Here is a 24,344-nt window from a genome sequence, read left to right as displayed (position 1 = left end):
TGTGTCTCTGCCCTCCATCACTGTCCTGTGTCTCCGCCGTCTATCACTGTCCTGTGTCTCTACCCTCTATCACGGTCCTGTGTCTCTGCACTCACTGTCCTGTGTCTCTGCCCTCCATCACTGCCCTGTGTCTCTACCCTCTATCACTGTTCTGTGTCTGTGTCTTGTGTCTCTGCCCTCTATCACTGTCCTGTGTCTGTGTCTCTGCCCTCTATCACTGTCCTCTGTCTGTGTCTCTGCCCTCTATCCCTGTTCTGTGTCCTGTGTCTCTTCCCTCTATCACTGTCCTGTGTCTCTGCCCTCTATCGCTGTCCTGTGTCTGTGTCCTGTGTCTCTGCCCTCTATGGTGTCCTGTGTCTGTGTCCTGTATCTCTGCCCTCTATCACTGTCCTGTGTCTCTGCCCTCTATCACTGTCATGTGTCTCTGCCCTCTATCCCTGTTCTGTGTCCTGTATCTCTGCCCTCTATCACTGTCCTGTGTCTCTGCCCTCTATCACTGTCCTGTGTCTCTGCACTCTATCACTGTCCTGTGTCTGTGTCCTGTGTTTCTGCCCTCTATCACTGTCCTATGTCTCTGCCCTCCATCACTGTCCTGTGTCTGTGTCCTGTGTCTCTGCCCTCCATAACTGTCCTGTGTCTCTGCTGTCTATCACTGTCCTGTGTTTGTGTCCTGTGTCTCTACCCTCTATCACTGTCCTGTGTCCTGTGTCTCTGCCCTCTATCACTGTCCTGTATGTGTGTCCTGTGTCTCTTCCCTCTATCGCTGTCCTGTGTCTGTGTCCTGTATCTCTGCCCTCTATCACTGTCCTGTGTCTCTTCCCTCTATCCCTGTTCTGTGTCCTGTGTCTCTGCCCTCTATCACTGTCCTGTGTCCTGTGTCTCTGCCCTCTATCACTGTCCTGCGTCTGTGTCCTGTGTCTCTGCCCTCTATCATTGTCCTGTGTCTCTGCCCTCTATCACTGTCCTGTGTCTCTGCCCTCTATCACTGTCCTGTGCCTGTGTCCTGTGTTTCTGCCCTCTATCACTGTCCTGTGTCTCTGCCCTGTATCACTGTCCAGTGTCTTGTGTCTCTGCCCTCTATCACTGTCATGTGTCCTGTGTCTCTGCCCTCTATCACTGTCCTGTGTCTCTGCCCTCCATCACTGTCCTGTGTCTCCGCCATCTTTCACTGTCCTGTGTCTCTACCCTTTATCACTGTCCTGTGTCTCTGCCCTCTCGCTGCCCTGTGTCTCTGCCCTCCATCACTGTCCTGTGTCTCCGCCGTCTATCACTGTCCTGTGTCTCTACCCTCTATCACGGTCCTGTGTCTCTGCACTCACTGTCCTGTGTCTCTGCCCTCCATCACTGCCCTGTGTCTCTACCCTCTATCACTGTTCTGTGTCTGTGTCTTGTGTCTCTGCCCTCTATCACTGTCCTGTGTCTGTGTCTCTGACCTCTATCACTGTCCTCTGTCTGTGTCTCTGCCCTCTATCCCTGTTCTGTGTCCTGTATCTCTGCCCTCTATCACTGTCCTGTGTCTCTGCCCTCTATCACTGTCCTGTGTCTCTGCACTCTATCACTGTCCTGTGTCTGTGTCCTGTGTTTCTGCCCTCTATCACTGTCCTGTGTCTCTGCCCTCTATCACTGTCCTGTGTCTCTGCCCTCTATCGCTGTCCTGTGTCTGTGTCCTGTGTCTCTGCCCTCTATGGTGTCCTGTGTCTGTGTCCTGTATCTCTGCCCTCTATGACTGTCCTGTGTCTCTGCCCTCTATCACTGTCATGTGTCTCTGCCCTCTATCCCTGTTCTGTGTCCTGTATCTCTGCCCTCTATCACTGTCCTGTGTCTCTGCCCTCTATCACTGTCCTGTGTCTCTGCACTCTATCACTGTCCTGTGTCTGTGTCCTGTGTTTCTGCCCTCTATCACTGTCCTATGTCTCTGCCCTCTATCACTGTCCTGTGTCTCTGCCCTCTATCACTGTCCTGTGTCTGTGTCCTGTATCTCTGCCCTCTATCACTGTCCTGTGTCTCTGCCCTCTATCACTGTCATGTGTCTCTGCCCTCTATCCCTGTTCTGTGTCCCGTGTCTCTGCCCTCTATCACTGTCCTGTGTCTCTGCCCTCTATCACTGTCCTGTGTCTCTGCACTCTATCACTGTCCTGTGTCTGTGTCCTGTATCTCTGCCCTCTATCACTGTCCTGTGTCTCTGCCCTCTATCACTGTCCTGTGTCTCTGCACTCTATCACTGTCCTGTGTCTGTGTCCTGTGTTTCTGCCCTCTATCACTGTCCTATGTCTCTGCCCTCCATCACTGTCCTGTGTCTGTGTCCTGTGTCTCTGCCCTCCATAACTGTCCTGTGTCTTTGCCGTCTATCACTGTCCTGTGTTTGTGTCCTGTGTCTCTACCCTCTATCACTGTCCTGTGTCCTGTGTCTCTGCCCTCTATCACTGTCCTGTATGTGTGTCCTGTGTCTCTTCCCTCTATCGCTGTCCTGTGTCTGTGTCCTGTATCTCTGCCCTCTATCACTGTCCTGTGTCTCTTCCCTCTATCCCTGTTCTGTGTCCTGTGTCTCTGCCCTCTATCACTGTCCTGTGTCCTGTGTCTCTGCCCTCTATCACTGTCCTGCGTCTGTGTCCTGTGTCTCTGCCCTCTATCATTGTCCTGTGTCTCTGCCCTCTATCACTGTCCTGTGTCTCTGCCCTCTATCACTGTCCTGTGCCTGTGTCCTGTGTTTCTGCCCTCTATCACTGTCCTGTGTCTCTGCCCTGTATCACTGTCCAGTGTCTTGTGTCTCTGCCCTCTATCACTGTCATGTGTCCTGTGTCTCTGCCCTCTATCACTGTCCTGTGTCTCTGCCCTCCATCACTGTCCTGTGTCTCCGCTGTCTTTCACTGTCCTGTGTCTCTACCCTTTATCACTCTCCTGTGTCTCTGCCCTCTCGCTGTCCTGTGTCTCTGCCCTCCATCACTGTCCTGTGTCTCCGCCGCCTATCACTGTCCTGTGTCTCTACCCTCTATCACGGTCCTGTGTCTCTGCCCTCTCACTGTCCTGTGTCTCTGCCCTCCCACTGTCCTGTACTCTGCCCTCCATCACTGGCTTGTGTCTCTACCCTCTATCACTGTACTGTCTCTGTGTCTCTGCCCCATCACTGTTCTGTGTCTGTGTCCTCTCACTGTCCTGTGTCTCTGCCCTCCATCACTGTCCTGTGTCTCCGCCGTCTTTCACTGTCCTGTGTCTCTACCCATTATCACTGTCCTGTGTCTCTGCCCTCTATCACTGTCCTGTATGTGTGTCCTGTGTCTCTGCCCTCTCACTGTCCTGTGTCTAAGCCCTCCATCACTGCCCTGTGTCTCTACCCTCTATCACTGTTCTGTGTCTGTGTCTTGTGTCTCTGCCCTCTATCACTGTCCTGTGTCTGTGTCTCTGCCCTCTATCACTGTCCTGTGTCTGTGTCTCTGCCCTCTATCCCTGTTCTGTGTCCTGTGTCTCTGCCCTCTATCACTGTCCTGTGTCTCTGCCCTCTATGGTGTCCTGTGTCTGTGTCCTTTATCTCTGCCCTCTATCACTGTCATGTGTCTCTGCCCTCTATCACTGTCATGTGTCTCTGCCCTCTATCCCTGTTCTGTGTCCTGTGTCTCTGCCATCTATCACTGTCCTGTGTCTCTGCCCTCTATCACTGTCCTGTGTCTCTGCACTCTATCACTGTCCTGTGTCTGTGTCCTGTGTTTCTGCCCTCTATCACTGTCCTATGTCTCAGCCCTCCATCACTGTCCTGTGTCTGTGTCCTGTGTCTCTGCCCTCCATAACTGTCCTGTGTCTCTGCCGTCTATCACTGTCCTGTGTCTGTGTCCTGTGTCTCTACCCTCTATCACTGTCCTGTGCCTGTGTTCTGTGTTTATGCCCTCTATCACTGTCCTGTTTCTCTGCCCTCTATCACTGTCCTGTGTCCTGTGTCTCTGCCCTCTATCACTGTCCTGTGTCTGTGTCTCTGCCCTCTATCACTGTCCTGTGTCTCTGCCCTTTATCGCTGTCCTGTGTCTGTGTCCTCCATCAATGTCCTGTGCTGTGTCCTGTGTCTCTGCCCTCCATAACTGTCCTGTGTCTCTGCCCTCTATCACTGTCCTGTATGTGTGTCCTGTGTCTCTGCCCTCTATCGCTGTCCTGTGTCTGTGTCCTGTATCTCTGCCCTCTATCACTGTCCTGTGTCTCTTCCCCCTATCCCTGTTCTGTGTCCCGTGTCTCTGCCCTCTATCACTGTCCTGTGTCTCTGCCCTCTATCACTGTCCTGCATCTGTGTCCTGTGTCTCTGCCCTCTATCATTGTCCTGTGTCTCTGCCCTCTATCACTGTCCTGTGTCTCTGCCCTCTATCACTGTCCTGTGCCTGTGTCCTGTGTTTCTGCCCTCTATCACTGTGTCTCTGCCCTGTATCACTGTCCAGTGTCTTGTGTCTCTGCCCTCTATCACTGTCATGTGTCCTGTGTCTCTGCCCTCTATCACTGTCCTGTGTCTCTGCCCTCCATCACTGTCCTGTGTCTCCGCCATCTTTCACTGTCCTGTGTCTCTACCCTTTATCACTGTCCTGTGTCTCTGCCCTCTCGCTGTCCTGTGTCTCTGCCCTCCATCACTGTCCTGTGTCTCCGCCGTCTATCACTGTCCTGTGTCTCTACCCTCTATCACGGTCCTGTGTCTCTGCACTCACTGTCCTGTGTCTCTGCCCTCCATCACTGCCCTGTGTCTCTACCCTCTATCACTGTTCTGTGTCTGTGTCTTGTGTCTCTGCCCTCTATCACTGTCCTGTGTCTGTGTCTCTGCCCTCTATCACTGTCCTCTGTCTGTGTCTCTGCCCTCTATCCCTGTTCTGTGTCCTGTGTCTCTTCCCTCTATCACTGTCCTGTGTCTCTGCCCTCTATCGCTGTCCTGTGTCTGTGTCCTGTGTCTCTGCCCTCTATGGTGTCCTGTGTCTGTGTCCTGTATCTCTGCCCCCTATCACTGTCCTGTGTCTCTGCCCTCTATCACTGTCATGTGTCTCTGCCCTCTATCCCTGTTCTGTGTCCTGTATCTCTGCCCTCTATCACTGTCCTGTGTCTCTGCCCTCTATCACTGTCCTGTGTCTCTGCACTCTATCACTGTCCTGTGTCTGTGTCCTGTGTTTCTGCCCTCTATCACTGTCCTATGTCTCTGCCCTCCATCACTGTCCTGTGTCTGTGTCCTGTGTCTCTGCCCTCCATAACTGTCCTGTGTCTCTGCCGTCTATCACTGTCCTGTGTTTGTGTCCTGTGTCTCTACCCTCTATCACTGTCCTGTGTCCTGTGTCTCTGCCCTCTATCACTGTCCTGTATGTGTGTCCTGTGTCTCTTCCCTCTATCGCTGTCCTGTGTCTGTGTCCTGTATCTCTGCCCTCTATCACTGTCCTGTGTCTCTTCCCTCTATCCCTGTTCTGTGTCCTGTGTCTCTGCCCTCTATCACTGTCCTGTGTCCTGTGTCTCTGCCCTCTATCACTGTCCTGCGTCTGTGTCCTGTGTCTCTGCCCTCTATCATTGTCCTGTGTCTCTGCCCTCTATCACTGTCCTGTGTCTCTGCCCTCTATCACTGTCCTGTGCCTGTGTCCTGTGTTTCTGCCCTCTATCACTGTCCTGTGTCTCTGCCCTGTATCACTGTCCAGTGTCTTGTGTCTCTGCCCTCTATCACTGTCATGTGTCCTGTGTCTCTGCCCTCTATCACTGTCCTGTGTCTCTGCCCTCCATCACTGTCCTGTGTCTCCGCCATCTTTCACTGTCCTGTGTCTCTACCCTTTATCACTGTCCTGTGTCTCTGCCCTCTCGCTGTCCTGTGTCTCTGCCCTCCATCACTGTCCTGTGTCTCCGCCGTCTATCACTGTCCTGTGTCTCTACCCTCTATCACGGTCCTGTGTCTCTGCACTCACTGTCCTGTGTCTCTGCCCTCCATCACTGCCCTGTGTCTCTACCCTCTATCACTGTTCTGTGTCTGCGTCTTGTGTCTCTGCCCTCTATCACTGTCCTGTGTCTGTGTCTCTGCCCTCTATCACTGTCCTCTGTCTGTGTCTCTGCCCTCTATCCCTGTTCTGTGTCCTGTGTCTCTTCCCTCTATCACTGTCCTGTGTCTCTGCCCTCTATCGCTGTCCTGTGTCTGTGTCCTGTGTCTCTGCCCTCTATGGTGTCCTGTGTCTGTGTCCTGTATCTCTGCCCTCTATCACTGTCCTGTGTCTCTGCCCTCTATCACTGTCATGTGTCTCTGCCCTCTATCCCTGTTCTGTGTCCTGTATCTCTGCCCTCTATCACTGTCCTGTGTCTCTGCCCTCTATCACTGTCCTGTGTCTCTGCACTCTATCACTGTCCTGTGTCCTGTGTTTCTGCCCTCTATCACTGTCCTATGTCTCTGCCCTCCATCACTGTCCTGTGTCTGTGTCCTGTGTCTCTGCCCTCCATAACTGTCCTGTGTCTCTGCCGTCTATCACTGTCCTGTGTTTGTGTCCTGTGTCTCTACCCTCTATCACTGTCCTGTGTCCTGTGTCTCTGCCCTCTATCACTGTCCTGTATGTGTGTCCTGTGTCTCTTCCCTCTATCGCTGTCCTGTGTCTGTGTCCTGTATCTCTGCCCTCTATCACTGTCCTGTGTCTCTTCCCTCTATCCCTGTTCTGTGTCCTGTGTCTCTGCCCTCTATCACTGTCCTGTGTCCTGTGTCTCTGCCCGCTATCACTGTCCTGCGTCTGTGTCCTGTGTCTCTGCCCTCTATCATTGTCCTGTGTCTCTGCCCTCTATCACTGTCCTGTGTCTCTGCCCTCTATCACTGTCCTGTGCCTGTGTCCTGTGTTTCTGCCCTCTATCACTGTCCTGTGTCTCTGCCCTGTATCACTGTCCAGTGTCTTGTGTCTCTGCCCTCTATCACTGTCCTGTGTCTCTGCCCTCTCGCTGTCCTGTGTCTCTGCCCTCCATCACTGTCCTGTGTCTCCGCCGTCTTTCACTGTCCTGTGTCTCTACCCTTTATCACTCTCCTGTGTCTCTGCCCTCTCGCTGTCCTGTGTCTCTGCCCTCCATCACTGTCCTGTGTCTCCGCCGCCTATCACTGTCCTGTGTCTCTACCCTCTATCACGGTCCTGTGTCTCTGCCCTCTCACTGTCCTGTGTCTCTGCCCTCTCACTGTCCTGTGTCTCTGCCCTCCATCACTGCCCTGTGTCTCTACCCTCTATCACTGTTCTGTGTCTGTGTCTTGTGTCTCTGCCCTCTATCACTGTCCTGTGTCTGTGTCTCTGCCCTCTATCACTGTCCTGTGTCTGTGTCTCTGCCCTCTATCACTGTCCTGTGTCTCTGCCCTCTATCACTGTCCTCTGTCTGTGTCTCTGCCCTCAATCACTGTCCTCTGTCTGTGTCTCTGTCCTCTATCACTGTCCTGTGTCACCGTAGGTGTCCCTGCCCTGTGTGATCCTCCTGAGTGTCATTACTGTGTCACAGACCTGTGTCTGTGCCCTCTGTTACTGCCCTATGCGAGGGTCTGTGTCCTGTGTCTCTGCCCTCTAACTCTGTCCTGTGTCTGTGTCCTCTGTCTCTGCCCTCTGTCACTGTCCTGTGTCTCTAACCTTTATCACTGTCCTGTGTCTGTGTCCTGTGTCTCTGCCCTCCATCATTGTCCTGTGTCTCTGCCCTCTATCACTGTCCTGTGTCTCTGCACTCTTACTGTCCTGTGCACTGTCCTGTGTTTCTGCCCTCTCTCACTGTCCTGTGTCTCTGCCCTCTCACTGTCCTGTGTCTCTGCCCTCTATAACTGTCCTGTGTCTCTGCCCTCTGTCACTGTCCTGTGTCCCTGCCGTATGTCACTGTCCTGTGTCTCTGCCCTCTATCACTGTCCTGTGTCTCTGCCCTCCATCACTGTCCTGTGTCTCTGCCCTCTATTACTGTCCTGGGTCTCTGTCCTTTATCACTGTCCTGTGTCTCTGCCCTTTATCACTGTCCTGTGTCTCTGCCCTCCATCACTGTCCTGTGTCTCTGCCCTCTTTCACTGTCCTGTGTCTCTGCCCTTTATCACTGTCCTGTGTCTCTGCCCTCCATCACTGTCCTGTGTCTCTGCCCTCTTTCACTGTCCTGTGTCTCTGCCCTCCATCACTGTCCTGTTCGTTGTCCTGTGTCTGTGCCCTCTATAACTGTGCTGTGTCTCTGCCCTCTGTCACTGTCCTGTGTATCTGCCCTATGTCACTGTCCTGTGTCTCTGCCCTCTATCACTGTCCTGTGTCTCTGCCCTCCATCACTGTCTTGTGTCTCTGCCCTCCATCACTGTCCTGTGTCTCTGCCCTCTGTCACTGTCCTGTGTCTCTGCCCACCATCACTGTCCTGTGTCTCTTCCCCCATCACTGTCCTGTGTCCTGTGTCTCTGCCCTCTGTCACTGTCCTGTGTCTCTGCCCTCTGTCACTGCCCTCTGTCTCTGCCCTGTTCCTGGGGGGTCGTGGCCAGCCCCCCCCCCCCCATCCCTTTGTGACCCGCCGTGCGGTGTCAGCGCCCCGGAGACAGTAGAACCCTGGACCCGCGCCGGCTCCGGGCCTGTGTCCTATCGGCGTCCCTGGCACAGGCGACCCCCGCTGCCCTGTGTGCCTGCCCCCACGCCCCCTGCCCCTGGGACCCCCCACGCCTCCTGCCCCTGGGACCCCCGAACACGGGACTGCCCGGAGGGCGAGTTTGCTGCAGATCTTTGGAGAGGCCGCGAAAGAGAGACCCCGGGTAAGCACTTCGAGACGCTCATAAAGGTTGCAGGCGCTTCATGGCGCTCGCTGTGCGGGCAGGAGCCTGGCCTCAGAGGGCAGAGCCGAAGGGTGGCGGGGGCAGTGCCCAAGAGCAGGGGGAGGGAGTGGGGTCTGTGGGACCGCAGCGGGGCTGGAGGTGGAGAGAGGCCCCTCGGGGCTGGAGGTGGAGAGAGGCCCCTCGGGGCTTGAGGTGGAGACAGAGGCCCCTCGGGGCTGGAGGTGGAGAGAGGCACCTCGGGGCTGGAGGTGGAGACAGAGGCCCCTCGGGGCCGCGTCCACGCCGGACCCTGCCCTCTGTGGGAGCAGCGCCCCCTCACCAGGGCTACCACCTCCCTTAACAAGCATGTGCAATGCAATAGGTCTCGCAGTTCGCCGAGTTAAAGCTACTGGCATTGTAAATGACAAAGCCTTCTATTTATGTTTTAAAAACGAAAACAAATATAAAATGGTATTTGCAATGTCAACAGCTCAAACTCGCGTAAATGCGAGACCGATTGCATTGCAAATGCTTGTTCAAGGTGGAAGAGATGTTTTAAGTGCCACATGTGCTGATAAATGAAAAATGGTACCAAAGAAATGCTACCGACTGGGCCTACAAACCCAGCATTTCAGCATCAGAGGAGGGTTTCTTCTCTTTCCTCCCTTCTGGCTGAGTGGTGGTGAATACAACGAATACACATCCCTCTGCAACTGCTTAGAAACGCTGTAAAACATGAGGGTGCGAGGGTAAAACAAACCTTATCCCTCGGAAGACAAAACAAGCAGCTGCACCTGACGGTGAGGTGTAGGTGATGTGTGACTGTGATGTGTGACTGTGATGTGTGACTGTGATGTGTGACTGTGATGTGTGACTGTGATGTAGGGACTGTGATGTAGGGACTGTGATGTAGGGACTGTGATATAGTGACTGTGATGTGTGACTGTGATGTGTGACTGTGATGTGTGACTGTGATGTAGGGACTGTGATGCAGGGACTGTGATGTAGGGACTCTGACATAGTGACTGTGATGTGTGACTGTGATGTGTGACTGTGATGTAGGGACTGTGATGTAGGGACTGTGATATAGTGACTGTGATGTGTGACTGTGATGTGTGACTGTGATGTAGGGACTGTGATGTAGGGACTGTGATATAGTGACTGTGATGTAGGGACTGTGATGTGTGACTGTGATGTGTGACTGTGATGTAGGGACTGTGATGTGTGACTGTGATGTAGTGACTGTGATGTAGTGACTGTGATGTAGTGACTGTGATGTGTGACTGTGATGTAGTGACTGTGATGTAGTGACTGTGATGTGTGACTGTGATGTGTGACTGTGATGTAGGGACTGTGATGTTTGACTGTGATGTTTGACTGTGATGTGTGACTGTGATGTGTGACTGTGATGTAGTGACTGTGATGTGTGACTGTGATGTAGGGACTGTGATGTAGTGACTGTGATGTAGGGACTGTGATGTAGGGACTGTGATGTAGGGACTGTGATGTAGGGACTGTGATGTGTGACTGTGATGTTTGACTGTGATGTGTGACTGTGATGTGTGACTGTGATGTAGGGACTGTGATGTAGTGACTGTGATGTAGGGACTGTGATGTTTGACTGATGTGTGACTGTGATGTGTGACTGATGTAGGGACTGTGATGTTTGACTGTGATGTGTGACTGTGATGTAGGGACTGTGATGTAGTGACTGTGATGTGTGACTGTGATGTGTGACTGTGATGTGTGACTGTGATGTAGGGACTGTGATGTTTGACTGTGATGTGTGACTGTGATGTAGGGACTGTGATGTAGTGACTGTGATGTAGTGACTGTGATGTAGTGACTGTGATGTGTGACTGTGATGTAGTGACTGTGATGTGTGACTGTGATGTAGGGACTGTGATGTAGTGACTGTGATGTAGGGACTGTGATGTTTGACTGTGATGTGTGACTGTGATGTGTGACTGTGATGTGTGACTGTGATGTTTGACTGTGATGTTTGACTGTGATGTTTGACTGTGATGTAGGGACTGTGATGTGTGACTGTGATGTGTGACTGTGATGTGTGACTGTGATGTGTGACTGTGATGTGTGACTGTGATGTGTGACTGTGATGTAGGGACTGTGATGTAGTGACTGTGATGTAGTGACTGTGATGTAGGGACTGTGATGTGTGACTGTGATGTAGTGACTGTGATGTGTGACTGTGATGTAGGGACTGTGATGTGTGACTGTGATGTAGTGACTGTGATGTAGTGACTGTGATGTGTGACTGTGATGTGTGACTGTGATGTAGTGACTGTGATGTGTGACTGTGATGTAGGGACTGTGATGTGTGACTGTGATGTGTGACTGTGATGTAGTGACTGTGATGTGTGACTGTGATGTAGGGACTGTGATGTGTGACTGTGATGTGTGACTGTGATGTGTGACTGTGATGTAGGGACTGTGATGTGTGACTGTGATGTGTGACTGTGATGTGTGACTGTGATGTAGTGACTGTGATGTGTGACTGTGATGTAGGGACTGTGATGTGTGACTGTGATGTGTGACTGTGATGTGTGACTGTGATGTAGTGACTGTGATGTGTGACTGTGATGTAGGGACTGTGATGTGTGACTGTGATGTGTGACTGTGATGTGTGACTGTGATGTAGTGACTGTGATGTAGTGACTGTGATGTAGTGACTGTGATGTGTGACTGTGATGTAGGGACTGTGATGTGTGACTGTGATGTGTGACTGTGATGTGTGACTGTGATGTAGTGACTGTGATGTAGTGACTGTGATGTGTGACTGTGATGTAGTGACTGTGATGTAGTGACTGTGATGTGTGACTGTGATGTGTGACTGTGATGTGTGACTGTGATGTGTGACTGTGATGTGTGACTGTGATGTAGTGACTGTGATGTGTGACTGATGTGTGACTGTGATGTAGTGACTGTGATGTGTGACTGTGATGTAGTGACTGTGATGTGTGACTGTGATGTGTGACTGTGATGTAGTGACTGTGATGTGTGACTGATGTGTGACTGTGATGTAGTGACTGTGATGTGGTGACTGTGATGTGTGACTGTGATGTGTGACTGTGATGTAGTGACTGTGATGTAGTGACTGTGATGTAGTGACTGTGATTTAGTGACTGTGATTTAGTGACTGTGAAGTAGTGACTGTGATGTAGTGAGTAGTGACTGTGATGTGTGACTGTGATGTGGTGACTGTGATGTGTGACTGTGATGTGTGACTGTGATGTGTGACTGTGATGTAGTGACTGTGATTTAGTGACTGTGATTTAGTGACTGTGAAGTAGTGACTGTGATGTAGTGAGTAGTGACTGTGATGTGTGACTGTGATGTGTGACTGTGATGTAGGGACTGTGATGTAGTGACTGTGATGTAGTGACTGTGATGTAGTGACTGTGATGTGTGACTGTGATGTAGTGACTGTGATGTAGGGACTGTGATGTTTGACTGTGATGTGTGACTGTGATGTGTGACTGTGATGTGTGACTGTGATGTTTGACTGTGATGTTTGACTGTGATGTAGGGACTGTGATGTTTGACTGTGATGTGTGACTGTGATGTGTGACTGTGATGTGTGACTGTGATGTGTGACTGTGATGTTTGACTGTGATGTGTGACTGTGATGTAGGGACTGTGATGTAGTGACTGTGATGTAGGGACTGTGATGTGTGACTGTGATGTAGTGACTGTGATGTAGTGACTGTGATGTGTGACTGTGATGTAGGGACTGTGATGTGTGACTGTGATGTAGTGACTGTGATGTAGTGACTGTGATGTAGTGACTGTGATGTGTGACTGTGATGTGTGACTGTGATGTAGTGACTGTGATGTGTGACTGTGATGTAGGGACTGTGATGTGTGACTGTGATGTGTGACTGTGATGTAGTGACTGTGATGTGTGACTGTGATGTAGGGACTGTGATGTGTGACTGTGATGTGTGACTGTGATGTGTGACTGTGATGTAGGGACTGTGATGTGTGACTGTGATGTGTGACTGTGATGTAGTGACTGTGATGTGTGACTGTGATGTAGGGACTGTGATGTGTGACTGTGATGTGTGACTGTGATGTGTGACTGTGATGTAGTGACTGTGATGTGTGACTGTGATGTAGGGACTGTGATGTGTGACTGTGATGTGTGACTGTGATGTGTGACTGTGATGTAGTGACTGTGATGTAGGGACTGTGATGTAGTGACTGTGATGTGTGACTGTGATGTAGGGACTGTGATGTGTGACTGTGATGTGTGACTGTGATGTAGTGACTGTGATGTAGTGACTGTGATGTAGTGACTGTGATGTGTGACTGTGATGTAGTGACTGTGATGTAGTGACTGTGATGTGTGACTGTGATGTGTGACTGTGATGTGTGACTGTGATGTGTGACTGTGATGTAGTGACTGTGATGTGTGACTGTGATGTGTGACTGTGATGTAGTGACTGTGATGTGTGACTGATGTGTGACTGTGATGTAGTGACTGTGATGTAGTGACTGTGATGTAGTGACTGTGATGTGTGACTGTGATGTGTGACTGTGATGTAGTGACTGTGATGTGTGACTGATGTGTGACTGTGATGTAGTGACTGTGATGTGGTGACTGTGATGTGTGACTGTGATGTGTGACTGTGATGTAGTGACTGTGATGTAGTGACTGTGATGTAGTGACTGTGATGTAGTGACTGTGATGTAGTGACTGTGATGTGTGACTGTGATGTGTGACTGTGATGTAGTGACTGTGATGTGTGACTGATGTGTGACTGTGATGTAGTGACTGTGATGTGGTGACTGTGATGTGTGACTGTGATGTGTGACTGTGATGTAGTGACTGTGATGTAGTGACTGTGATGTAGTGACTGTGATTTAGTGACTGTGATTTAGTGACTGTGAAGTAGTGACTGTGATGTAGTGAGTAGTGACTGTGATGTGTGACTGTGATGTGGTGACTGTGATGTGTGACTGTGATGTGTGACTGTGATGTGTGACTGTGATGTAGTGACTGTGATTTAGTGACTGTGAAGTAGTGACTGTGATGTAGTGAGTAGTGACTGTGATGTGTGACTGTGATGTAGTGACTGTGATGTGTGACTGTGATGTGTGACTGTGATGTGTGACTGTGATGTAGTGACTGTGATGTGTGACTGTGATGTGTGACTGTGATGTAGTGACTGTGATGTGTGACTGTGATGTGTGACTGTGATGTGTGACTGTGATGTAGTGACTGTGATGTAGTGACTGTGATGTAGTGACTGTGATTTAGTGACTGTGAAGTAGTGACTGTGATGTAGTGACTGTGATGTAGGGACTGTGATGTGTGACTGTGATGTGTGACTGTGATGTGTGACTGTGATGTGTGACTGTGATGTGTGACTGTGATGTAGTGACTATGATGTGTGACTGTGATGTGTGACTGTGATGTGTGACTGTGATGTAGTGACTGTGATGTGTGACTGTGATGTGTGACTGTGATTTAGTGACTGTGATGTGTGAATGTGATGTAGGGACTGTGATGTGTGACTGTGATGTGTGACTGTGATGTAGTGACTGTGATGTAGTGACTGTGATGTAGTGACTGTGATGTGTGACTGTGATGTAGTGACTGTGATGTAGGGACTGTGATGTGTGACTGTGATGTGTGACTGTGATGTGTGACTGTGATGTGTGACTGTGATGTAGTGACTGTGATGTGTGACTGTGATGTGTGACTGTGATGTGTGACTGTGATGTGTGACTGTGATGTAGTGACTGTGATGTGTGACTGATGTGTGACTGTGATGTAGTGACTGTGATGTGTGACTGTGATGTGTGACTGTGATGTGTGACTGTGATGTAGTGACTGTGATGTGTGACTGTGATGTGTGACTGTGATGTAGTGACTGTGATGTGGTGACTGTGATGTGTGACTGTGATGTGTGACTGTGATGTAGTGACTGTGATGTAGTGACTGTGATTTAGTGACTGTGATTTAGTGACTGTGAAGTAGTGACTGTGATGTAGTGAGTAGTGACTGTGATGTGTGACTGTGATGTGGTGACTGTGATGTGTGACTGTGATGTGTGACTGTGATGTAGTGACTGTGATGTAGTGACTGTGATGTAGTGACTGTGATTTAGTGACTGTGATTTAGTGACTGTGAAGTAGTGACTGTGATGTAGTGAGTAGTGACTGTGATGTGTGACTGTGATGTAGTGACTGTGATGTGTGACTGTGATGTGTGACTGTGATGTAGTGACTGTGATGTGTGACTGTGATGTAGTGACTGTGATGTGGTGACTGTGATGTGGTGACTGTGATGTGTGACTGTGATGTGTGACTGTGATGTGTGACTGTGATGTAGTGACTGTGATGTAGTGACTGTGATGTAGTGACTGTGATGTAGTGACTGTGATTTAGTGACTGTGAAGTAGTGACTGTGATGTAGTGAGTAGTGACTGTGATGTGTGACTGTGATGTAGTGACTGTGATGTGTGACTGTGATGTAGTGACTGTGATGTGTGACTGTGATGTGTGACTGTGATGTGTGACTGTGAGGCGACCTCTGTCGTGTTCGGCAGCTGTACAGACATCAGCCAGGAGGCCAGTCAGAGTGGGTGAATATGTTCTACCTTTTAGAATAAAGAAATGTCATTTTATACATCTGCAAGGAATCATTCATATTGTTAAAGCGCAAGCATATCACCCTTATGGTTTCAAGGCGCTTGGGGGCAATCAGGGAAACTAAATGAGCTATTGCCCAGAGTCACGTGGTGCGGAGCTGAGCTGCGGCTGGTACCGGGTCTCGGACCGTGCTCCTGAGTCAGCCAGCCGCTCTGGCCGCTGCGCCACACCTCTCCCCAAAGGAAGGCCCCTTCCTCCACGCGTGCTTCGCATTGGCTCTGCTCTCTTAAATCTGAGGACAGGTTCACCTGTCCAGCGACCTTGCATCCAATAACACATCCTCTGGAGGTCAGCTTCGGGTCACTGAAAACAGAGCTGTCCTTCAGGGTCAATTAACTGTGCATGGCACAGACGCTTCCTGTTTCCTGGTGACAGTTACATTTTGGTTTTACTTCGCATTGGTTTTCACTCCCTTGTTCCATCTAACCTTGTCTTTGGCATTAAATGAAATGCACCTCTGTGCAGCGCTGGAGACCTTGGAGACAACAGAATTAGTTTTGTGCGCTACATAGTGTCGTGCCCAGGACAAGGGCACTAGGACCCTGGGACACAGGACAGAAGCCAAGGGACACCGGACACCACATCCGGTCAGGGGAGGGGACGGGGACACTCTAGAGCAGGACCTCGAGGTAGGAGGTCGGGGAACATCTGTGCTGCAAAGATGAAGAAATAAAGAAGCTTTGAACATACTGATTGAGTCCTGCGTGTTTCCTGGGGCTGAGGAACATGACATCTGGCGACGAAGGTGGCGAATCCGACGTGTGTATAACCATCGGAAGCATCATCGCTGTTTTGAGCCATGAGCCCACCCTGAATAGCATTGTGCAAGAAAAGAAGAAGAAAAGTGCCCATGAGGAGTGCAACGACGTGGGAGCCCACCCCGACCGCTGCGAAAGAAGACTGTCCAGCTCCGGTAAGCGCCGTGTGAAAAGTGCAAAGAAAAAGAAAATAGGCGCGAGCTCTCGCAAGAGCCTCGGCGGCCATTTTAGAGTCAGGCGCGAGAGCCAATAACGGCGAAGGAAAAGCGGACAGCCATTTTAAGTCAGGCAGAGCACCGATTGGATCAGAAGTCACGCGAGATTAACGGCGGCCATTTTGAGGTCAGGCAAATAGACCAATAGGAACGAGGAACAGCGCGGCGGCCATTTTAAAGTCAGGAGTAGACGAAATTAATAAGAAAAAGTGCCGGTCGAAGCCAAAAAGGGTCTGAATGCACGAATAAGGACAAATAAAGATTAAAAGGAAGTTAATAAAGTAAAGAAAAGGAGTTAAAAGATATTTAAAGTGAAGAAAAGTATAGAAAGTGCAGAGTTAAGCACTAATAGAGAAAAAGAAAAGACAAAGAACAGCAAATAAGAGAACAAGGCAACAAAAAAAAAAAAAAAAAACAAAAGGAAAAAGGACCAAGAAAGCCCAGAAGAGGCCAGATAAAGTAAAACAAAGGAAGGAAAAGGGACAAAAGATCTCAAAGAAAAAAAAAAAAAAGGAGAATATAAGGAGAAAGGACTAAGAAAGCCCAGAAGAGGCGAAAAAAAAATAAAACAAAGGAAGGAAAAGAAGTGGAAAAAAAAAAAAGGGCAAAGATAAATGACAGAAAGCACGACGAGTCAGTGAACAAGTGCTAGAAATAGAAAAGAAGAACATAAAAGGAAAGGAGAAGAGGAAAAAGGACAAAGATAAATGACAGAAAGCACGAAGAGTCAGTGAACAAGTGCTAGAAATAGAAAAGAAGAACATAAAAGGAAAGGAGAAGAGGAAAGTAACATGGGTGAAACGAGACCAAGTACACAATACCGCAGACGAAAAGACAATCAAAAAACAGAGTCCGTGACCATAGAGGTGGGACACCACAAAGAGAGGCTCATGCTCGACAGCGGCGCCACAAACATCTCAAGAGAATATCAGAAACAAATAAGAGGACTAGGAAAGATGAAAGGGAGAAAATCACTACTGAGTCAAGAAATCATCGAGCAGGCCGACGGACAGACAGCCTGGGTAACACCAATGGTAGATCACCTTGAGTACTTGGATCCAACACTAGGCACGAAGATCACCGCAGATGCCGGCCCAGTAGGATTGGGCGTGACAATGGTCCAACACAAAGTAGAAAAAGAATCACCAAGATCACCAATAGTGACGGACCACCAAGCACTAAGAATGATTTATGGCAACCGAAAAGAAAATATACCACCAAGGACAGAAAGGTGGGGAAGAAGGTTGATGGACTACGAATTGAAAATAATTAACAAGCATGAAAGAGAACAAAATCTAGCGGACTACATGTCCAGACATCCACGGCCATACAACAAAGACGCAAGAATAAGGGCGGAAGATCACCTAAACTATATCCCAGAGAACAACGCACCGATATCAGCAACAACGTCAGAGCTAAAACATGAAACAAGACAGGACCTAACGATACAGACGATAGTGAGGGTGACCAAGCAGCAACGGTTGAGGCACATACAGAACAACAACAGCTGGGACGACGGAATACAAAAAGAAGAGTTATTGGCGTTTAACAAAATAAGTGAGAAAACACCAGAAAGCGAGAACGGAACAACAGAACAGTTTATGGGAAGCATCAAAAAGGAAATACAGAGAGCAAAGCGAACTAAGATCTGGATTAGGAACGCACTATGTCAGGTGCAGAGAAACAATGGGAACAACACTCATAGCTCCACAGGAAGATGCCATGTGGAACTGATGGTGGGGCGCTCAAGAAGAACAAGATTGACAGAAATGAAAAAGGTGGAAAGAGTGGAGCAAGAGGACATTGTTGCAAGAGAACAAGAAGCGAAAGGAAAAATAAAGGCCCATGACGACAAGAGAAGATATGCGACAAACAGAAAAATAAAAGAAGAAGACACCACATTAGCAAAACAAAGACAAGTGAAGAAACACGTCAACGAGTTGTCCAGAGACAATTTGATGATTACAGAAGTGAATGGACCAATAAGAATGGCGTCAGCTGGCCAGTGTCACATCACTGGGAAGAGACAGAAAAAGAAGAAGCACAAGCAGATATCAGAAAAGAGCAACCAAGAAGAAAAGGCAAGAGGACAAGGAGACTAGTTGAGGAGATGTAAGAAGATGGAGCCCTGGGGACAATTTTCATTCATCTCTCTCTCTCTCTCTCTCTCTCTCTCTCTCTCTCTCTCTCTCTCTCTCTCTCTTTCTCTCTCTCTCTCTCTCTCTCTCTCTCCGACAGGCTGCATTCAAAATGTTTGTTTTGCAACAGGGGGGGAGATGTCGTGCCCAGGACAAGGGCACTAGGACCCTGGGACACAGGACAGAAGCCAAGGGACACCGGACACCACATCCGGTCAGGGGAGGGGACGGGGACACTCTAGAGCAGGACCTCGAGGTAGGAGGTTGGGGAACATCTGTGCTGCAAAGATGAAGAAATAAAGAAGCTTTGAACATACTGATTGAGTCCTGCGTGTTTCCTGGGGCTGAGGAACATGACACATAGTAGACTCCATTCTCACAGGCCGGAGACAGACGCAGGCTCATTAGCAGGGGGAGATGTTATTTTTATTTATCTGTGGGGCAGACTGATATTGGTAGCGTACTGACAGACAGACATTTGGAGTGTGTGACAGTCTGAAGTAGTCAGCTCCATAGTCCATATATGGCATTGTAACATCAGGGACGCACCGTTCTATAAATGCATGGCACTATAAGTGACAGCATAGCATTAATAATTAAACACTGCACGTGACGCCCAACATATGAAGTTTGAAGGGTTCACAAGTAGTCTAATGGCACACTTCACGCATTAGCCGTGACAAATACCGAGTGGTTTCACCCTGTGTGGAGCAGAGAGGGCAGTAGGTTGACTCTTTATTGAACGGTGAAGGCAGTAGTTTGACCCTGTACTGGACGGTGAGGGCTGTAGTTTGCCCCTGTGGAGCAGTGCGGGCAGTAGTTTGACCCTGTATGGAGCGGTGCGGGCAGTAGTTTGACTCTGTATGGAGCGGTGCGGGCAGTAGTTTGACTCTGTATGGAGCAGTGAGGGCAGTAGTTTGACCCTGTGTGGAGCAGAGAGGGCAGTAGTTTGACCCTGTACAGAGCGGTGCGGGCAGTAGTTTGACCCTGTATGGAGCAATGCGGGCAGTAGTTTGACCCTGTATGGAGCGGTGCGGGCAGTAGTTTGACCCTGTATGGAGCGGTGCGGGCAGTAGTTTGACCCTGTGTGGAGCAGAGAGGGCAGTAGTTTGACCCTGTGGAGCAGAGAGGGCAGTAGTTTCACCCTGTACAGAGCGGCGAGGGTAGTAGTTTGACCCTGTGGAGCACTGAGGGCAGTAGTTTGACCTTGTAAGGAGCGGCCAGGTTAGTAGTTGGACCCTGTATGGAGCAGAGAGGGCAGTAGTTTAACTCTTTATTGAACGGTGAAGGCAGTAGTTTTGACCCTGTACTGGACGGTGAGGGCAGTAGGTGGTCACTGTGGAGAGGTGAAGGCAGTAGTTTGACCCTGTACTTGACGGTGAGGGCAGTAGTTTGCCCCTGTGGAGCAGTGCGGGCGGTAGTTTGACCCTGTACTTGACGGTGAGGGCTGTAGTTTGCCCCTGTGGAGCAGTGCGGGCGGTAGTTTGACCCTGTACTTGACGGTGAGGGCAGTAGTTTGCCCCTGTGGAGCAGTGCGGGCGGTAGTTTGACCCTGTACTTGACGGTGAGGGCTGTAGTTTGCCCCTGTGGAGCGCTGAGGGCAGTAGTTTGACCTTGTAAGGAGCGGCCAGGTTAGTAGTTGGACCCTGTATGGAGCAGAGAGGGCAGTAGTTTAACTCTTTATTGAACGGTGAAGGCAGTAGTTTTGACCCTGTACTGGACGGTGAGGGCAGTAGGTGGTCGCTGTGGAGAGGTGAAGGCAGTAGTTTTGACCCTGTACTTGACGGTGAGGGCAGTAGTTTGCCCCTGTGGAGCAGTGCGGGCGGTAGTTTGACCCTGTACTTGACGGTGAGGGCAGTAGTTTGCCCCTGTGGAGCAGTGCGGGCGGTAGTTTGACCCTGTACTTGACGGTGAGGGCTGTAGTTTGCCCCTGTGGAGCGGTGCAGGCAGTAGTTTGACCACGTATGAAGCGCTGAGAGCAGTAATTTTAACTTGTATGGAGCGGAGAGGGCAGTAGCTTGACCCTGTACAGAGCGGCGAGGTTAGTAGTTGGGCCCTGTATGGAGCAGAGAGGGCAGTAGTTTGACCCTATATGGAACAGTGAGGGCAGTAAGGTATCCTTTTTTTCCAACTTTTTTTTAATTTTATTTTTAGGAATAATGGGAATAAAGTGCTTCAGAAGAAAGCATTTATTTTTTACCTGCAAGGTATCAACGAAGGGTTTGTGGTGCTAAAATCACCATCTTCCCAGCTTTCAGGAACAAGCAGACTTTTGTCAGAAAACCCAAATTATTTTCTACAAAGTTTTGGCATTTTACTGGGACATAGCCAATTTTTTGTGCTTTCAACCTCCTTCCAATTAGTGTTGAAATGCGTATAAAACCAATAATGGATCCCGGAGAACTATACATTTCTGAAAAGTAGACAGAATTCAGAATTCAGCAAGGGGTATTTTGTGTAGATCCTTCAAAGTTCTCCTATAGAAGCTAACAGTTGAAATAAAAAAAAATACTGAGATTGAGTTGGAAAAAACGGCCATTTGTGCCAACGTTTTCCCCTATAACTTATTCTAAGTATGCTCAACGCTTCTGGTTGCGGGAATATATAGGACTTGTAGGTTAACCAAGAACCCAAGGTACCAGAGCCAATAACTGAGCTGTGCCTTGCAATAGTTTGTCATTGTGCACTGGGTATATAGCAATTCATTTCATAAAATATAAAGAGTGAAGAATATGTATAAAGGAAACCTATATACTTCCGAAATGGGAACAAAATATAGAGTTTAGAAGCAGTGGTTATTTGCACATCTCCGAAATTGTGGGTACCCATACAAGCATGTGAATTAGAGGACATTTTTCAAAATGACTTTTTTTACACATTGTCTTACATTTGGAAGGCAGAAATGTAAAGAAAATCAATAGGTAATAACACTTTATCCACTATTCTGTGTTAATCTAAGTCTCTCAATAAATATGGTACTTCAATTGTTTAGGTAGGCCTAGTACTCGCGACAGGAAACTGCCCAAAACGCCATGTGGACACATCACATTTGTCCAGTGCAAACTGACTTTTTTCTTCAAGCTGTGGATTTTGGACCCCAGCTCTAACGGCACCTAAGGAAACCTTTCAAACCTATACATTTTTGTAAACTAAACATCCAGGGGAAATCAGGATGGGTTGACTTCTGTGGCTCTCACCATGTTCTGTTACCCAGAATTCCTTTCAAACCTCAAACTTTGTCCCAAGAATTGTTAACGTTCGGACGGTCTACTCAATCAAAAATTTGGACTCTAGGAGATAATCCAATCGAGGTAGTGGATCAGTATAACTACCTCGGCATAAAATTCGACAAAAAGTTATCATGGTTAAACCATACGGTCTGTAAAAGTGTAAAATCTAATAAATATCTAAAACTAGTACAAAATCAATTGTGAGATTTATGAAACTGTGCGGAGGGAATACAGTTATCCCATCTCTAATAGCTTTACAGATGAAAATGATTCCGTTTCTATTGTAAGCAGCTCCTGCCATGAACAAGAAAGTCATTTTTGATTTTGAAAAATGTTTCATGAAATGCGTACGCACTATTCTCTGTTTACGACAGGCTACTCCACATTGTATGATACGGTTGGAATTTGGCCTAAAATCTATGGAAACGCTGCATAAGATTAGTTGTGTTAACTACATTATCGATTGTGCTAAAACCGATTCATGTACATTGAAACATCTAATAATGGAGGAACGCTGGAGTAAAAAAGAAGAGATCTGCAACTTTCTACTATAATGATAGAAATAGACTCTTATGAACTGCCTGATACTCAGGAGATGGGACGAATGACCAGGGATGTGCGGAAAAAACGAATAGGTAAAACATTAAAGCTAACACAGTGGAATTTAGACCGACTACAAGCTGGGAAATATAAACACTCAGACTTAATAATTGACACATATACCTTGCAGGCACAAGAATACTTGGGATGGAATTTGACCAGCTACACTAAATGGAAAAAAGCAAGGTTCAGACAACTCTAAATTCCGATAAGGGAGTTTGAAGGGACTTGGAATAAGGCTCTTAAAGATACTCAAGGATGTCGGCAAGGAAACTCTTGAACATTTAATATGCATTTGCCCAAGACTTTGGCCCACATGAAGGTTATATTTATGCCCCATGTTTAATAATGCCAAAATACGAACATCTATAGAGGCTATACGTTATTGTTTTAGGCTCAGAAGGATGGTACAGTTTTTAGAACATGCTTATGAAACATTACTTGACTAGATGTTTTTTTTGGATCTGTATATAGATGCAAAGACAGGTATCACAACCTATGTTTATTTTCTTCTTATGATTCTACACATGGTGAATATGTGATTGTTTTATTCTATTTTTATGCCTGCTTATTTTCTATTTATTCACCCAAGGTACCAGAGCCAATAACTGAGCTGCGTCTTGCAATGGTTTGTCATTGTGTACTGGGTATATAGCAGTTCATTTCATAAAATATAAAGAGTGAAGAATACGTACCAAGGAAATCTATATATTTCCGAAATTGGAACTAAATATAGAGTTTAGAAGCAGTGGTTATTTGCACATCTCCAAAATTGTGGGTCATGCAAGGGTGTGGATAAGAGGACATCTTTCAAAATGACTTCTTTTTTACACATTCTCTTACATTTGGAAGGCAGAAATGTAAAGAAAATCAATAGGTAATAACACTTTTCCCACTATTCTGTGTTAATCTAAGTCTCCCAATAAATATGGTACTTAAATTGTGTAGGTAGGTCTAGTACTCGCGACCGGAAACGCCCAAAACGCCATGTGGACACATCACATTTGTTCATTGAAAACGTAATCTTTTTTTCTCACAATGTTCCAAGCTGTGGATTTTGGACCCTAGGTCTGCCGGCACCTAAGGAAACCTTTCAAACCTATACATTTTTGTAAATTAGACATCCAGGGGAAACCAGGATGTGGTGACTTCTGTGGCTCTCACCACGTTCTGTTACCCAGAATTCCTTGCAAACCTCAAACTTTGTCCCTAAAAAACAATTCCTCGCATTTCGGTGATGGAAAGTTCTGGAATCTGCAGGGAGCCTCAAACTTGCACCCACCCAGCCTTCCCCTAGCTCTCCCGATAAGAATGTTACCTAACTTGTGTGGTTAGGCCTAGTGCCTGCAACAGGAAACGACCCAAAATGTACTGTGGAGACTTCAAAATTATCGACTACAAAAAGACCTTGTTTTGCGAGGGAGTCACCTGCGTTTTTGATCCCGGGCTCGACGGCCATCTAAGGAAACCTATCAATCCCAGACATTTCTGAAAACTAGACACACGGAGGAGTCCAGGGAGGTGTGACTTGTGTGGATCCCTCAACGCTTCCCTACCCAGAATCCCCTGCAAACCTCAAATTTAGCTGAAAATAAAAAGAATTTCTCACATTTCTGTGTGGGAAAGTTGTGGGATCACAGGGCTGGCACTTATTTCCTACCATCCAGCGTTTACCCAGGTCTCCCGATAAAAATGGTACCTCACTTGTGTGCATGGGCCAAGTACCCATGGCAGTGTAGGGCCCGCAACATATTGTGGAGACATCAAAATTATCTATCACAAGACAACCTGTTTTTGCAAGGGGGACTCCTGTGTTTTTGGTCCCGGGCTCGGCGGCCATCTAAGGAAACCTACCAAACCCACACATTCCTGAAACCTAGAAACTAGGGAAGGGGGGTTCCAGGTAGATGTGGCTTGCGTGAATCCCCCAACGTTTTCCTACCCAGAATCCCCATCAAACTAAATTTAGCTGAAAAAAATCTACTTTTTCTCACATTTTTCTGTGAGAAAGATGTGGGATC

General features: G+C 48.4%; 2 protein-coding genes across 2 annotated transcripts in view; one reads left to right on the top strand and one right to left on the bottom strand.

Annotated features, from left to right (window-relative positions):
- GLB1L (galactosidase beta 1 like) overlaps positions 1-24,344 on the top strand; it is a 415,681-nt gene that overhangs the window by 73,099 nt on the left and 318,238 nt on the right. The window lies entirely within an intron of this gene.
- STK16 (serine/threonine kinase 16) overlaps positions 1-24,344 on the bottom strand; it is a 291,111-nt gene that overhangs the window by 228,518 nt on the left and 38,249 nt on the right. The window lies entirely within an intron of this gene.

This window comes from Lissotriton vulgaris, chromosome 2_1 (genome assembly GCF_964263255.1).
Source record: "Lissotriton vulgaris chromosome 2_1, aLisVul1.2, whole genome shotgun sequence".
NCBI classification, from domain to species: domain Eukaryota; kingdom Metazoa; phylum Chordata; class Amphibia; order Caudata; family Salamandridae; genus Lissotriton; species Lissotriton vulgaris.
Note: the sequence above shows the minus strand (reverse complement) of the source record. Positions and strands in the feature narration are given on the sequence as shown.